General features: G+C 42.9%; 1 protein-coding gene across 1 annotated transcript in view; it reads right to left on the bottom strand.

Moving 5' to 3' along the window:
* The window catches only part of CHCHD6 (coiled-coil-helix-coiled-coil-helix domain containing 6), a 478,181-nt gene that overhangs the window by 17,458 nt on the left and 442,904 nt on the right, over window positions 1-17,819 (bottom strand). The window lies entirely within an intron of this gene.

Genomic DNA, 17,819 nt, shown 5'->3' with positions numbered 1-17,819 from the left:
AAAAAGACAGTTTAGGAAGAAACCTAGTATTGTTTAAAGGAGAAGTTCACCATTTAAAAAAAAATTATAAATGCACATCGTTTTGCAGGTAAAAAAAATGTGCATTTATTTATTTTTTTAACAGAAGCCTGGAAAACATTGCAGATCGCAGGTGCCATGCAGGACTCCTGTAGACTTGTCTGTGTATCTGTCTGCTCATACCTTGTACGGGCAGGCAGATACACACTGACAAGAAGAGACATTGAACTACCACAGCGCTCAACAGCCATGGCGGTTCATTGAGAACAATAAGCCAACACCTGTAAAAGATGTCAGAACTTGTAGTTTCCCATTCACAGAACTCTGTGAATAAATGACGCGGCGGGTGGGCGGAGTCCCACATGGCTGCATCTTAAAAAAAATTGTGACAGCGAGTGGGGGGGGGGGGGGGAGAGAGAGGTCCCTGCCTCGCTGTCACTAGATGCAGCAGATCGGACCTCAAAAATGGGTGGAACAAAGATGAACTTATCCTTTAAAGTTAAGTTAGAATTTGCACGTATTTTTCAGGTCAAATACATGCATTAGGGATATATAGGCAAAGCCGATGTATCGGGGGCCGATCTGCACTTTCCCCAAAATATCGGAATCGGCCCTGGAGGTTACCGATATTGCCGAAATTTCGGGAAAGTGTTGTACCGGAGTGATGCCTGCAGCTAGAGCCATCACCCAGGTACCAGCGTCCATAGCCGATGGTCAGCTGTCTTGTAATGACAACCGATGCGGCTGAGAAGCCGCTCGGCTGTCATTACCAGGAGTGGGAGGGGACGCCCCCCCTCCCGCTACCTTCCACGGCTCGCTTGGGTCTCCCGTCCCACCGGGAGACCCGGGCAACCATCCTGCACGGCCGCCGAAGACCCGATCAAAGCCGCATTCGGCTCTGATCAGGTCTCCATGTAAAAACCCGGAAGTGATGCATCACTTCCGGGTACTCGGCGCCAAATTAAAAAAATGGCTGAATTCAAAACAGCCAAACTTGGTGTTTTGAATGCTTTTAAGTGCAAAGGAGGGGTTTGGGGTCTTTTAGACCCCCAGATCCCTCCACAACAGTACCTGTCGAGAAAAAAAATAAAATGTTTTTTAAATGTACAAAAATATCGGCCAATATCGGCCGATCCCGATATTCAATGGCCAAAATTTCGGTATCGGCTTTAAAAAAACGATATTGGTTGATCACTAACATGCATGTCAAGTTATGTGCAAACATATAATTTCCTGGTATTTATTACTTCTCATAGAGATTGCAGTACTTCCCCTGAAAACGCCTCCATCTGCTTTCTACTACAGAAAAATAGCACTGTCTTTGTTTAGGCATCATCCAGCGTCACCATCTACTTCCTGGACTGGTAAGCCAGCTCAGAGATAACACAATCCATGTAACTCCTGGTGCCTGTGCAGTCCTTGACTGTGACCATAAATGCCTTACACAGATTAGTCTCTGGTCGTGTTATTTGACGTGAAGTTAAAATGTTCCTGTCTGATCTCTTGGAGACAAGAGACTGAGAAAATGCTTCCTCCTGCCTGCAGTAGAGTGATGACATTGGCAGTTTTGGCAAAGTCACTTAACAGGAGCTCAAGGGTAGCTTTTTAATGATGAAAGGTGGAACTTTTCTGAAAAAGTACACTGTTGTGATTGTAACATTGATCCTCAAGAACAAATCAGTACCACCGAGTGCAAAGACAAGGCAAACAAAAACAAAATGCAAAACCCACATGAAAAGGTACTCCCTCAAACAAATATCTGCACCGCAAAAGTGCAAAGGTTTTAGGCAGGTGTGAAGAAATGCTGAAAGGTAAGGCAGGCCATAGATCAGGGGTGTCTAACTCAACTTCGTTGTTGGCCACATCAGCATAATGGTTGCCTTTAAAGGGCTGGTTGTATCTGTAAGATTGTATACATTTATCCAGGGCTTTCTTTCTCAGAGGATAGGTGCAGGAACTCAACCATGCTACCTCCCCCCGCCTCCTGCCAAACCGCATCGAATGATGGGTGTAGCCAAATTGTACTAACATCAGTAGGTTCTGAAAGCAGCAATAAATACCAAGAGTACTTTATGTGCAGAGTCCAGAGGTGTGCTATGTAAAGAGTGCAGCTTCAGGGGTGCTCTATGCGCAGAGTGCAGAGTTCAGTGGTGCACTGTGTGCAGAGTTGAGGAGTGGGCTGCATACAGAGTGCAGGGTTTAAGGGAGTGCTATGCACAGTGTGCAGGGTTCAGCTCTCTTTACAGGCTGTCTACATCTCACTTCCACCCCTCCGCGGTTCTGACCTTTGCACCACTCTCCCCCACCCCTTCACACATCTCTCTTCACAGCCCTCTTTCCCCTCCAAAAACTTCCTAACATCTCACTTATGAGACCTCAGACCATAGAAGCAGTGGTCAGCCAAGGTAATAATGCCGCAGATGAAATACACATCATTTTTATTTGCCTTCAACATTGGAAGATGTCCAACAGTGAAATGGTGGAAACCAGTGGGACCCTGGTACACCCACCTACTGGCCCGAAGTGGTCTTCATGGAAGAATTGAGGCCAAAAAGCCATACCTCCGAAGGGGAAACAAGGCTAAGGGACTTAACTATGCACAAAAACATAGGAACTGGGCGCAAAAAAATGTCAGCAAGTGCTCTGGATGGATGAGTAAACATTTAAAATATTAGGCTGTAGCAGGAGGCAGTTTGAGGGTGAAGGGCTAGAGAGTGGTACAATAATGAGCGTCTGCAGGCAGCAGTGAAGCATGGTGGAGGTTCCTTGCAAGTGTGGGGTTGCATTTTTGCAAATGCATAGATACAAGCAGCAGGGCCTTTCTGTGTGCTATAGCGAGGTCAGCAGGTTCTGGTTTACACTAGTCATTGGCACTTTATTTAAACTTAAAAGCTTAGGGGGGTAAGCACACAATGACCCAATAGAAGGCAATCTGTACATTAAAAAACATATATATATCCTTATTTAGTGAGCTCTATCACATACTGTATATTCGTACTGTACATCATGCTGCCACAGTGCCTACAAGCTGCCTGGGAAGTAGAAGAGAGCCTACAAAATGACTGCTTTCACTGTGTGTACATGACAGGTACCCTCTTTATTGGTTCTACTGAAGTGAAATAGAGGTGAAAACAGTAATTGTATATGATAGAATTAAGTGGAGGGTGCAGTTTATGTAACACGCTGATCTTTTGACCTCATCCCTGGGGATGGTGGATGAGAAACTGATTAGGTAATCTGTACAAGAGCTATCTCTATGAATTAAATTGGGTAGGGGGGGCGCAGAGTTCAGTCAATGCACAAAGACGTATTCCTGCCATCCATCTTTTGGCAACCTGTAAATTAAGTCTGGAGACAAGAGTGCGTCATCCTGACATTCTGGATCATATATGGTATGTGCACTGCAAACAACCTACTGTATCATCAGCCTCTAAATGCTAAATTCAGGACAACACACGTCATCCTTACAGATCCACAATAAGTGGTTGGAGAGCATCATTCCAATACATTATCATTAGAAGTGAGAGACTTTTAAAGTGGTTCTAAAGGCAGACGTTTTCTGCATTCTATGCAGTAAGGTAAAGAACCTTCTGTCTGCAGCCCCCCCCCCCTCCCAGTCCCCCCTTATACTTACCTGAGCCTGATGTCTATCCAGCGCTGTGCCCAGAAGCACCTCTCTTTCTCTCTCTCCTTATAGGCTTAGAGGCATCAGCAGGTAGGTGCCATTGGATCCTGCTGCAGTCAATCATAGCCAGTGAGCAGTGAGCGAGCCCACAAGCAAGTGCCTCACTATGGGGGCACCCAGCAGGGGGGAGCCAGAAGCGCCAGTGGGGGACCCTGAGAAAAGGAGGATTCGGGCTGCTCTGAGCAAAACCAACTGCACAGAGGAGGTAAGTATACCATGTTTGTTATTTTAAAAAAAAAACTTTTCCCTATACAATTACTTTAATTACAAATATATAGGGAATGTAATTCCACATATCACCACCAGAGGCAGGAGTGTACAACTGCTTCACATCTCCACTAGAGATAAAAGTGCATCAATACTCGCATATCTCTACTACTACACACCTTAGGGTCCTTTTACACGGAACAGAGTCTGTTCTGCTCAGCGGGGGGATCGATCCGCTGATCCCCGCTGAGCAGGCGGATGATAGCTCCATCTCTGCTCTGTGTGTGGAGACGGAGCTGTCAGATCCATGCTGTCCTCTATGGGGAGATCGGATGAGAACGGACCGCCAGTCCATTCTCTATGGGGAGATCAGGTGAGAACGGACCGCCTGTCCAATCTCATCCGATCTGCCAGCCAGATGGAAAATAGGGTGTCCATCCATCCAGATTTCACGGACAGGATCAGAATCGGATAGCAGTGGGTTTCAGCGGAGATGTCTCTGCTGATATCCGCTGCCCCATAGGGATGCATGGAGGATCCCATCTGGTCCATCTGAAAAAACGACAGGCGGATCGGATCGCCCGCTTGAAGGGGCCAAAGAGTCGAATTTCAATATGTCTGCGTAAGAATAGTATATCCCAGATACCTATTAGATGAGGGTAAAGAGCTACTCCTGCATATTTCCAATCGTGGCCAAACACATACCGTCTGTGAAATTTCCACATATCACCACCATGAATAGAAACATTTTACGAGAGATATCTTCTAGGGAAGACTCCATTCCACATATCTCGACTGAAGGTCAAGGAATGCCCTTTTACATTTCTTCATTTGGGGCAAAATCACTATTTCCACCACAATTCCAACCATAGATATGTGGACATCCCAATGTGAAGAAGTTCAGTAAAGGCTATTGTTAATGCTAGAGCATCAAAAGATGTTTTTTAATTGTGCATTTAAAACCTTGTGGCAACAAGGCCCTTTTCTGTTCCAGCATAACAGTGCTTCTATGCACAAATCTACAGTGCATCTGGAAAATATTCACAGAGCTTCACTTTTTCCACATTTTATGTTACAGCCCTATTCTAAAATGGATTAAATTCATTATTTTCCTGAAAATTCTACAATACCCCACAACAACGTATAAGAAGTTTGTTTGAAATCTTTTTTGCATGCAAATTTATCAAAAACAAAAAATGAAAAAAAAAATCCCATGTACAAAAGTATTCACAGCCTTTGCCATGACACTTGAGCTCAGGTGCATCCTGTTTCTACTGATCATCCCTGAGATATTTCCACAACTTGATCCGCCTGTGTTAAATTCAGTTGACTGGATATGATTTGGAAAGACGCACACCTGTCTATATACGGCTCCAACAGTGCATGTCAGAGCACAAACCAAGCCATGAAGTCCAAGGAATTGTCTGTAGACCTCTGGAAGAGAATTGTATCGAGGCACAGATCTAGGGTACGAAAAAATTTCTACAGCATTTAGGTCTCAATGACCGCAGTGGCTTACCCCATCCATAAATGGAATGGAAGTTTGGAACCACCAGGACTCTTCCTATAGGAGGCCGCCCAGCCAAACTGAGTGATCGAGGGAGAAGGGCCTTAGTCAGGGAGGTGACCAAGAACCCGATGGTCACTCTGACAGAGCGCCAGTGTTTCTCTGTGAAAAGAGGAGAACCTTCCAGGAGAACAACCATCTCTGCAGCACTCCACCAATCAAGCCTGTATGGTAGAGTGGCCAGACAGAAGCCACTCATCGGTAAAAGGCACATGACAGCCCGCCTGAAGTTTGCCAAAAGGCACCTGAAGGACTATCAAACCATGAAAAACAAAATTCTCTGGTCTGATGAAACAAAGATTGATCTCTTAGGCCTGAATGGCAAGCGTCATGTCTGGAGGAAACCAGGCACTGCTCATCATTTGGCCAATACCATCCCTACAGTGAAGCATGGTGGTGGCAGCATCATGTCGTGCGGATGTTTTTCAGCTACAGGAACTGGGAGTCTAGTCAGGATCGAGCAAAAGATGAATCTTAATGCATTCTATGCATTAAGATAAAAAGCCTTCTGTGTGCAGCAGCCCCCCTAATAGTTACCTGAGCCCCCTCTCTATCCAGCGATGTCCACAAGTGCCTCAGCCGTCCGATACTCTCTCTCTCCTGAGTGGCTAAGACAAAGCGTGGGGCCATTGGCTTCTGCTGCTGCCAATCAAACTCAGTTAGCCAATCAGGAGAGGGGGTGGGACCAAATGGCAGCTCCGTTTCTGAATAGATACATGGAGCTTCAGCTCCGCTCGGGTGCCCCCATAGCGAGTTGCTGCCTGTTGGAGCACTCAACAGGAGGGAGTGGCCAGGAGCCCCAACCAGGGACCCGAAAATTGGAGGATCTGGGCTGCCCTGTGCAAAACCAACTGCACATAGGAGGGAAGTAAAATATGTTTTTTATTTTAAAATAAAACAAAATGAGAATCTACAATCACATTAAGTCAATATGGAGAAGGGGGGGGGGGGGGGGGACTTGGACTGGGATGTCCAATAAGCTCATATGGGTGTGATGGTCGGGTGCCAAGGAACTTCTGGCCAGAAAATGTATCTGATAAGGAAAAAAAAAACTTACAACTATCCCCAGTAGTCACAGTACAGTTCCACAAATCTCAACTTGAAGCAGCAAAACACCAATCCAGTTATCTCCACTGGGAAGAGAAGTTAGATGATATTCTACCAATCTCCAAAAAGGCAAAAAAAATAAAAAATTCTACCTACATTTACTAGAGGCCTGAAAAATGCAGTTTAACATTACTGCGCTACAGAATGAAATTCCACCAGTAGTTAAAAAAAAGAAAAGTGATATTCCATCTAGTGCTACTTACACCCAGCTGAATGACATTCCACCCATCTCCACTAAGGTCAAGAGAACGATGTACTTTATTTTTCCGCTACACTTTGCATTTCTACAGAATGCCCTATTTTACTATCGATCCCAACACCCTTGACCCAAATCCCAACTGGAGAACAGCCTCCCCAGTCAAATCTATATTAAAGGAAAATAAAAAAGTGATCTAGTCCAATTTACACTACAGAACTTTACATCCATATCTATAATCTATGAAAGAAACAGCAAGAAAAGGGCTCCATCATTCTGTACATGAAAGGCCCCCAAAAGAGGTACTAACAATATGAAACACGGTGTCTATATAAACAAGCAATAATACAAAGACAGCAAAGTCAAAGTGTCTCTCTCTATCTCAATACATGAATCGCCTCATTATTAAGACCAGGTCAGACTATGCATTAGTACTACAAGTGGACACATCTTCAGGCTTTTCAATGCTGGCTATCAAACTGACAGCAATTCCCCATGACCTCCGCATGAATGCCGAATTGTAAATTTTCATTCCGTGAGCAATTTGCAAAGCACAGAAATCTTAAAAGGAACTTTCATGAACTGCAAGTCTGGCCTGATTTTAGCAAGAAAAAGCTTTGAAACGGTAGCAAGCCGTCTTCCTGGTGACACTGAATAAAAGAGGCTTTGTTCTTTAAGACGAGAGTGCCGTACACTTAGTTTCTGCAAGACGGGCTGCCGTGTGTGTCACTCGCCGCGTTACATGACGTTTTGAAGTAAGGAAACAAAAAAATTAAGAGCCGGACTCCATTGTCTTGGAAGTGATACGCCATGGTTTTCAGGAGGGGCCGAACCACTGAGCGGTACAAAGAACTATGAAATGATTCAAAGAATTTGTTCCCAGCTATTTCCAGCAATGATTTAAGTGTTGTTAGTCTTAATTGCTTGGCCCGGCGAGGGGGGAAAAATGGACTCCGGAGACCCTGTTAATTCTTGTTAAAGAGAAAAGCACTGGCGTAACCAGCAGGGGTGATATTATCGGCTCCACGCAGGAAACTTGTAACTTTACGCACTCAGTCAATATGGAAGCCAAGACTTAAATAGGCTGGAACAAGGTTTTTGGCCCATGGGGGTGAAAAAAGAGTTTTTGTTCTCTTTTATCACTTAAAGGTACATAATTTGCTCACAAATAAAGACACTGGACCCACTCAAATTTTCCTTACAGAATCAATGTAAAAGCAGCACCGGGAATTCCTAATATCGAAGCCGGAAGAAAGTTATATAAAAGAATGAAAAAGTAAAAATGTACCACAAATCTTTTAATAGGATGAAAGATATTCTTTTTAAAGTGCAATTGCCTGCTAAAACCCAATATACAGTGCATCCGGAAACTATTCACAGCACTTCACTTTTTGCACGTTTTGTTATGTTACACCCTTTTTCCAAAATAGATTAAAATCATTATTTTCCTCAAAATTATACAAACAATACCCCATAATGACAACATGAAAGAAGTTTGTTTGAAATCTTTGCAAATTTAATAAAAATAAAAAAATCCCATGTACATAAATATTCACAGTCTTTGCTTAATACTTTGTTGAAGCAACGTTGGCACCAATTACAGCCTCAAATATTTTTTAGTATGATGCTACAAGCTTGGCACACTTATTTTTGGGCAGTTTCTCCCATCAGGTTGGGTGGGGAGCTTTGGTGCACAGCCATTTTCACATCTCTCCAGAGATTTTCCATCAGGTTCAAGTCTGGACTCTGGCTGGGCCACTCAAGGAAATTCACAGAGTTGTTCTGTAGCCACTCCTTTGTTATCTTGGCTGTGTGCTTAGGGTTATTGTCCCATTGGAAGATGAACAATCGCCCCAGTCTGAGGTCCAGAGCGCTCTGGAGCAGGTTTTCTTTAAGGATATCTCTGTGCATTGCTGCATTAATCGTTCCCTCGATCCTGACTAGTCTCCCAGTTCCTGCTGCTGAAAAATATCCCCACAGCATGATGCTGCCACCACCATGCTTCACTGTAGGGATGGTATTGGCCAGGTGATGAGCAGTGCCTGGTTTCCTCTAGATATGACGCTTACCATTCAGTCCAAAGAGATCAATCTTTGTTCCATCAAACTAGAGAATTTTGTTTCTAATGGTCTGAGAGTCCATCAGGTACCTTTTGGCAAACTCCAGATGGGCTGTCATGTGTCTTTTACTAAGAAGTGGCTTCCTTCTGGCCACTCTACAATGCAGACCTGATTGGTGGAGTGCTGCAGAGATGGTTGTTCTTCTGTAAGGTTCTCCTCTTTTCACAGAGAAATGCTAGAGCTCTGTCAGAGTGACCATCGAGTTCTTGGTCACCTCCCTGACTAAGGCCCTTCTCCCCCGATCGTTTAGTTTGGCCAGGCGGTCCGCTCTAGAAAGAGTCCTGGTCGTTCCAAACTTCTTCCATTTACAGATGATGGAGGCCACTGTGCTCATTGGGACCTTGAATGCTGTAGAAATTTTTCTGTACCCTTCCCCAGATTTGTGCCTCAATACAATCCTGTCTCCGAGGTCTACAGACAGTTCCTTGGACTTCATGGCTTGATTTGTGCTTTGACATGCACGGTTAACTGTAGGACCTTAAATAGACAGGTGTGTGCCTTTCCAAATCATGTCCAATCAACTGAATTTACCACTCATCCTGTTGTAGAAACATCTCAAGGATGAACAGCGAAAACAGGATGCACCTGAACTAAATTTTGAGTGTCATGGCAAAGGCTGTGAATACTTATGTACATGGGATTTTTTTCGTTTTTTATTTTTAATAAATTTGCAAAGATTTCAAACAAATTTTTCACATCGTCATTATGGGGTATTGTTTGTAAAATTTTGAGGAAAATAATGAATTTATTCCATTTTGGAATAAGGCTGTAACATAACTAAATGTGGAAAAAGTGAAGCGCTGTGAATACTTTCCGGATGCACTGTATAAGCTACTCTCATTTCAGGAGAACCTGTTGATCATTTAAAAATTATAGTGTATGTCCAACCAAAACTTTTTTGTTTTGGATAGAGTTGGGAAGGATTAGAACCCATATTGTTTTTTTACTGTTATCTGGGGCTCCGTTGGAGAGATTGTACCTCTCTTACTGCCACTGTGACAATGGTTTCACCAGACAGGAATTGAGGGTAAAATCTGCAAAAGGAACACAGACTGAAAAAAAAAAAAAACACAATGAAAGGGGTTGTAGACTTTGCGTACCCTAATTTTTTTTTTTTTCTGTCGGTGTTGCAGAAATAATTTTTCCCTTACTTTCGGTTTGATAAAACTATTGTTTAATCTTCAAATTCCCACTGAAAATCTATCTAACAAAGCCTCTGATAGCTGTGAAAACAAAATAGATTCTAAACCAATCCTCACTCTATCCAAAACAAAAAGGAAACCTTTTGTCTGGACATGCATATAAGGAAAAATCCCTTTACCTATTCCTGCCTCAGCGCTTTACACAAATGACTCATATTATGGTTGTTGGCCAGAAAGCCTTCTTCTGTGTCCTTCTATAAAACTTTTTTTTACTTAAAGTGCAACTAAAGGCTTCTGTATGACAGTATCCAAATACTGTACTATGTAATGAATATGCCTAATAAAGTTAACAGAAAACTTGCTTTACCATCTCACAGTGGGAGGATTTCAGTAACAGAGGCAGTGATGTCAATCAAAAAAGGAGTGGGCAAGAGTAGGTGTGGCCAAGTGCTGATTGACAAGCTACAGGCATGTGAGTCAGCGGTGAGCCCCCTGCAACATCCTTTCCTCCCACTGTAGTGCAAGCAGGCCCAGAAACAACTATGCTCCTAATTCAGGAGCAGTGCAGAATTGTTGCCATCCCATCACTGGAAGTTTAGGTCAACTTCACTAGCAGGATCTACATAATTGTTGTGGGACCTTCACAGGGGGACCAAGAGAAAAATGTAAATACAGATGGACTTCTAATCAAGTATTGCAATATATATATATATATATATATATATATATATATATATATGTTTAAAAAGAAAATAGAGGGTTGGAGGGGAAGAAACAGATCTGTTTTTCAGATTTGGGCTTTAAAGTGTTACTAAACCCAGGAGCCTGCATTCACTTTATTTAGTCTCCCACAGTACACAGAAAATGAAAATGAAATTATTTTAGTAAATATAAACTGCTAAATACCTTTTCTCATCAGCAGTATATAGCAGTCTTGCCACTTCAGTGTCCGGCCAAGCAATGGTTAAAGCTGGTAGGAGGAGTTTTCATTCTCCTCTGACTGTCCCTTTGAAGCTGCATGACCCCCACCCTCTGTCTGGACAGTACTGATCTGCCCTGTGCTGATCACATGCACTCTCCCAAAAAACAAAAAAAAACCTCATAGCAATACACACCAAACTGAGCACGTGCAGATTGTCTCCAAGGCTCTGTACTATCAGGAGATCGATTGGGGACTGTAGAAGAATGGGGGGGGGGGATCAGAGAAGACAGGATAAACAGCCTTTTTACACAATGCAGAGGGTTAACCCCTTAGGTTCCATGGTAAGTATATCAGACATGCTTTACTGCATACACAGACTGATTTTACTGATGTGAGTTTAGTAACACTTTAACCTCTTGCCGACCGCCGCAAGTACATATACTGCGGCGGTCAGCCCCGTGCAGGCAAAGTGATGTACCGGTACATCACTCGCCTGTGAGCCAATAGGGGGCGAGCGCACGCCGCCGAAGGCGCTCTCCCGCCCCCGCTCGTTCACGGACACCTCCGCGCGAGTGACCGGCGGACCCGGTGTCCGCCGGTCACTCGCGATCGTCAGTTACAGAGGGAGAAAGGCAGGTGGCTAATGTAAACAAAGCCGCCTGTCATTCTCCCTTGTGTAACAGCAGAGATCATACGATCCTGCTATGTAGGACCGTAGATCTCTGCTGTTACATGAAAAGCCACATCCCTGCACAGTTAGAAACACGCCCCTAGGGACACACTTAACCCCTCCTTCTCTAATAAAAAGTTAACCCCTTCCCTGCCAGTGTCATTTTTACAGTAACAGTGCATATGTATAGCACTGATTACTGTAGAAATGTCACTGGTACCCCCAAAAGTGTCAATAATGTCAGTCAAGAGTCCGATCTGTCCGCCGCAATGTCGCAGTCCCACAAAAAAAATCGCAGATCGCCACCATTACTCGTTAAGAAAAAAACAACAAAAATGACAAAAATCTTTCCCTTAGTTAGTAAACGCAATAACTTTTGTGCAAACCAATCAAAATACGCTTATTGCAATTTTTTTTACCAAACATATGTAGCAGAAAACAAATTGGCCAAAAATGTTTGATTTTTACATTTTTTTGGGGGAATTTCATAAAAAAAATTTGAAAAATATTGTTATTTTTGCAAAATTGTCGCTCTTTTTTTGTTTATAGCGCATGATCAAAAAATCGCACAGGTGATCAAATACCACCAAAAGAAAGCTCTGTTTGTGGGAAAAAAAGGACATCAAATTTGTTTAGGTACAGCGTTGCACGACCGCGCAATTGTCCGTTAAACTCACGCAGTGCTGAATCGCAAAATAGGGCCTGGTCAGGAAGGGGGTAAAATCTTCCGGGGATTAAGTGGTGAAGAAGCAACATTTTTCAGAGATGACGATTTTCAAGATACTTGAAATTTGGAACATTGGTTGCAATTATTGGGTTGTTTACAGCCAGCCCTATACTTTATGGCCGGAGCTCTCAAATAGTTTTAAGAGTTAAGTCCAGGTGTTAAATATGTTCTTAGACATTTTCTCTTGTTCTTTAACTTAAAGCTTTCAGCAATTCTCCAAGGTGACAAATACTAGGGTATTAATGATTCTACATGCAGTGCACACCACTGATTGAGGAAATTCATAATATTTCTCAGTAGAGGTCATCTGACTCATCAACAGATGCAGTAACATCTAAGGTTACTATGGTTATGTTTAGGTAACTAAAGCAACTAGATGTGATTCTAGAGATAATTTCAAAAAAATAGGGCAACTGTAATAGTGGAATACCAGCCAAACTTTGTTTTATAGTCTTGGATAGAGACAGAAGAGCTTTTTTTTGGTGCCCTTGTCCCCATTGAGGAGATTCACTCACAATGTCCATCCTGGTAACCACTGTCACCAAGACAGAAAGTGACGGGACATCTATAATTTTATAATCACCACATGAGTAGGAGTAGAGGGGATATCTCTAAATGATGACACTTATTCCAATGATAAGCCCACCCCACTTTTAGGAGACCTTGTATAACTTTCCTTTTTTGCCTTTAAGATAGGAAGAAATCTTTCCAAAGGGATAGCTATAAAACTTGACAATTACCCTTCTCTAAGCTAAAGAAATTGTAAAAATAAGTTTGGGCTCAAGTTCTATTTTAAATAGAGTTTCCAGGTTAAGAAGAAACATATTTTTTAAGGCATTTCATGCAGATTACAAATACCTGTGTTTTCTCTTGTCCAGTCATTCACTTGTTAGCAACCTCGGTTCCTGATGGACTGCTAACAGTTTTTATTTTTTTTTTTTTTTTGAGACAAGGAAAAAATATAGGGGCCAAAACGTCACCTCTCTTTCCTTCTCATTACTTCAAATATAATGAAAATGTTTGCAGATGCTGATGTACACTGCCTTGGCCAAAGTGACTGATGGCCATTTTACTGCAATGCGCACTGTCTCAGGAAAAGTGATCTGGAATGTTTAACAGAGGCGCTGGAGTCGACCCATAGGAGGAACAATGGCTTGACCTGGGAGACAGTTCTCAAACACAAAAAAAGGTGCCTCTTAAACGGAGAGATGTGAAGTTTGAAAACCACATGTACAAGGTCCTAAGAAAGCGTCAGACCAATGAACTGAGAGTTGAATGCTGGCTATCAACATGACAATCACAAGTTAACAATACTTGGCATTTTGTTTTGTTCTGAGCAATATTTCCCAATTAATTTTTTGACGGATGTGTGTTGTCTTTGGATGGAATGCAGCTGTTGTTTGAACTGAGCTATTGCATTGTGCGAGGCCCTACCACTATATAAACGGATGGAAAAAGGATTCACACGTATGCAGAGTGCGGGACTCCAAAGTATCTATTATGTTACAGCTTTCTCCGGGTCTTGGAATTCCTGGATTGGGCTCCGTAGTTTGGAGATTTTGAAGTTTTTTGGGAGGGAAGAAATCTTCAATCCACTGTCCAGATCTTGTTGGAATGCGTTACGCATTTGCTTGTCATCCTTGCACAGGGGCCAAGTTAATCTTCTCTGTATCGTTCCAATTTTAGTATATGTCCTGCTGAACTGAGGCTTCCAGATCTGGGTGAAGACCAGCAGCATGTGTGCCCAGGTGCACACAGCCCATATAATGAAGGACTGGGAATAGTTCAGGGCTCCAGCCAGAAGGAAGGTGTGTTCCCGTTTGAAGACAGGTGTGTGGTCCTGTCTAGAGACAAAGGTGATCTACTTGAGAGAGAGAGCACTCCATGTGGGAAAGATTCCATGCCCTGTGAACTGAGAAAGTTTGGACAGCCAAAAGAATCTGTGAGACTGATTCAACTAGGAGAGAGTGCAAAGGACTGGCGGAATCTGTGAGTCTCAAAGGAGATGGAGAGCCTGGGGTGTCAGGATAACCCCTACCTAGAGGCCAGGAGTGGGCCCATGCAGCAAGGTACTGTAGCCACAGCTTAGTGAGCTGAGAGAGCCAGACAGCTTGGTGTTTTTTATGTTGCCTGTTTTTGATGTGTGAAACCGAAACCCCTGTGTGGGCAAGTTTGTGGATTTTACTTTATTCTATTTAATAAAAGTGGGCTAATCGGCCCTTAAAACACAGTTCAGACTAGCATGGACTTCACTAAAAACACATTTACCACGGAGCTACACATCCCTAAATATCAAAACTCCTATACCACCTTCAAACTTTTCAGTAGCTTTCTTTGGAGGCAAAAAAAAAAAAAAATGGATGCTGTGATGTCACACGGCTGTAGAATCACTGAAACAATTACCTTTAGGTACACATTGTCATTAGTGGGCATTCATGTGTTACAATTCACCTATTCTGTGTAGTGCTGGAAAGTCACACGTCCTTCACGCTTAGCTTGTGTGATAATGCAGCCGTCTGTGACATTCATTCTATATTTATAGATACAAGACAGAGAGAAAACAAACGGACAAACAAAACCGCTGATAACTTTTCAATTATGTATAAAACCAGAGCTAACTGACCTCTCATACTTGGGATGAGCTATGAGATTCATTTAGAGGTCAGGTCTGCCTTCAGTTTTACCTCAGCTTGCGATGGGAGATTACGTGAAAGTGTCTCTGTGTCATCTGTACAGGATGCCAAGCGAAAGGGGCATAGCGGAAAAATGTTCATTAAAGAGGGAAGTGCATAGCTATCTGTACACAAAACTTACTTGTGTTGCTTTTTTTTGTGCATTTTTTGATCATCTACATCAGTGGTCTCCAAACTGCAGCTCTTTGCTTGCATTTATCCGGGCCTTGGAGCACTATTCTTCCAACTGAAACAAGACACTATTCTGCCAACTGACACCTATAATTGGGCACCATTTCTCCCACTGACACCAACAATGGGGCACCATTTCTCCCGCTGACACCAACAGTGTTTTTTTTTCTACTCCTCTTCTTAAAATCAAATTTGGTGATATTTGCTCCCACTGGTGCCAGCAAAATTTCCACCCCTGCTGGGCACAGTCCAGCTGCCTAAACTCTGGAGAAAGTACGCTCATCTTTTGTTTAGAAAGTTTGGAGATCCCTGATCTACAACATAAAAGCTTTCAATCTCAAAGTTTCTCTTGCATTAACATTTAAAGGAAAGCAGTGCAGTTTAAAACGCATTACAATATGCATGTTAAAAACATAGAGGTGAAAGGGTTTCAAGTTAGCCGAATAGGTAAAAATTTGACAAAGAAAACTAACTTTAATTTTTTTGTTAAAAATCATAAAGCAATCGAAGATCTAAAATGATTGTTTTATTTGATTGCGAGAGGATCAGATTTGAATCAGATGGAAAAACAGGAATTTTGACCTGCCTGTAAATTCCATATCTTGGAGTATAGCAGTGGTGTATTTAGGTTTTGTGCTGCCCTAGGCCTGTTTGTTCACCCCCTAATTAAAATAGGACCCATCCCCTCATCTGTACCACAACCCACCCACCACAGACCACAACCACAGTCTATCTGTGCCCATCAGCATAGCCTTATCAGTTCCCATAAATTCAGCCTCATTAGTGCCGCCTCATTACTGCCAATCAGTGCAGCCTCATCAGTGTGGCATCATCAGTGGCCATCAGTACAGCCCCATCAGTGGCCACGAGTGTAGCCTATCAGTGCCTATTAGTACAGTCTATAATACAGGCAGGTAGCAGTGTGACTGCTTTATGGGGGTGCAAGACTGATTTGCCTCCTGGACCCTGCCCTCTGGCCCAATTCGCCCCATAATACTGGCACTAAACTAAAAGTGTTGCGCAAGCCGGCGGGGACCCTTTTCATGTGGGAGCTGGAAAGGATGCTGATTTTTTTTATTGCGGTGTGCAGCTTTTTTGCTGCCCCCCTGCAAAGTGTTGGCCTAGGCCAAGATACAGCACTGGAGTATAGTACAGGACACAGGATGTGTAGTTATAGACCATGGGTTATATACCGCTTTCCCTTGGGTAACTGGACATTGGCAAAAGTTTTGCTGGGAATGCCTATCAGTCTTTGTGGGAGATTGACCCATTCTCCTTTGGGGAATTTTCTAGACCTACTCTTTTTATTTTTCTTCACTATTTTGAAGGACAAGGTCTATTGGTCATGATCCAACTGTTTATAGTAGTTTCCAGATCAGGTGCCCTCAATGTATATCCTGGGAACCATACCCAGACTCTGCATCAGTAGGGCTGGCCTGCAATGTTTGCTTCAGGCTTAGTTTGGTATGTGGGGCAATGAGTGTAGTTAGCCGCAGTGTGCTATACATGTCCAGGCCTGTGGTCCATTCCTATGGCACCTAGACCCTGAAGACCCCTTCAGGGGTAAGTCCAACATGATGGGTAAAGTATGGTCCCCTTCTGGAATCTGCAGAGTAGATAAGGTGAAACAGGGTTTCCCTGTAATTATGATTGTGTTCTGTTTTAAATTTGGGGTGTTCTTGTATTTTTTCTCTCTGTTTTTCAATTTGACCTCTCAATCTTTATTGAAGCAATCAATTTTTTTCCCAGTTTCAACTTCATGACTGACTAACTATGGTGGTCTGTCAAACTCATGGGTAGTAGACTCCTTAGTTTCTGTTGAAATTTTACAAATGCAAATGCTACTTTCAGTTGTATGTGCGATTCTGGTTGATGGAATGTGGTTGAAATTGATTGAAAATTGCCACATCTATGTCCAGCTTTAGTCTGTTTTTGCTGTCAATATTTTGCAATTCTACTCCCTTTACATATTGAAGTGCAGTGATCATATTTAAGGGAGTGCTGAAAAAATGATGCATCGCCCCTTAGGAAACCCCCAGTAGCATCTCTCCCAGCGATCTGTGATTGATACACAAGTCATCCAGATAGAATATCAATGAAATGCTTTAAAGGCAACAAACATACTGGAATGGAGAGATATAAGCACAGCAGAAAAAAGCCCAGCAAGTCATAGGCAAGATTTATTCAGTCTTATAGGCAAATGAGATGTACAGTTTCCAGCTCAGAAAACAAGCAGGGAGCTGTGTAAACATTAATTTGGCTGCCCGTTCTGCAAACAGTCCAGTGTAATCCATCGTTGTTATGTACCAAGATGGAAAACTTCACACTCATTATTTGGCGATCACCCCCCTTCCCTTGTCTGAGCAGTCAGTTTAATTAAGATTTTCAAGGTAATAAGGAGATGCTAAAAAGGTGCAAATCCCTGCATGGCAAGCTGCTAGTTGTTGCTGTAGACAGTATTGATTGTTCAGCCTGCACCCAATAATCCAGGAAGTAGTACCAAATAAAAGGACTCTACAGAAAGCATGTTTTTCCCATGAGTGAGAAAGCCAGCAGTGCAGAGATGGTAGCCTTAAAGTGGAAAAAAAGTCCAC

This window comes from Pelophylax lessonae (assembly GCF_965119305.1).
Source record: "Pelophylax lessonae genome assembly, chromosome: 8".
Taxonomy (NCBI): domain Eukaryota; kingdom Metazoa; phylum Chordata; class Amphibia; order Anura; family Ranidae; genus Pelophylax; species Pelophylax lessonae.
This window is presented reverse-complemented; position numbering and strand designations above follow the sequence as displayed.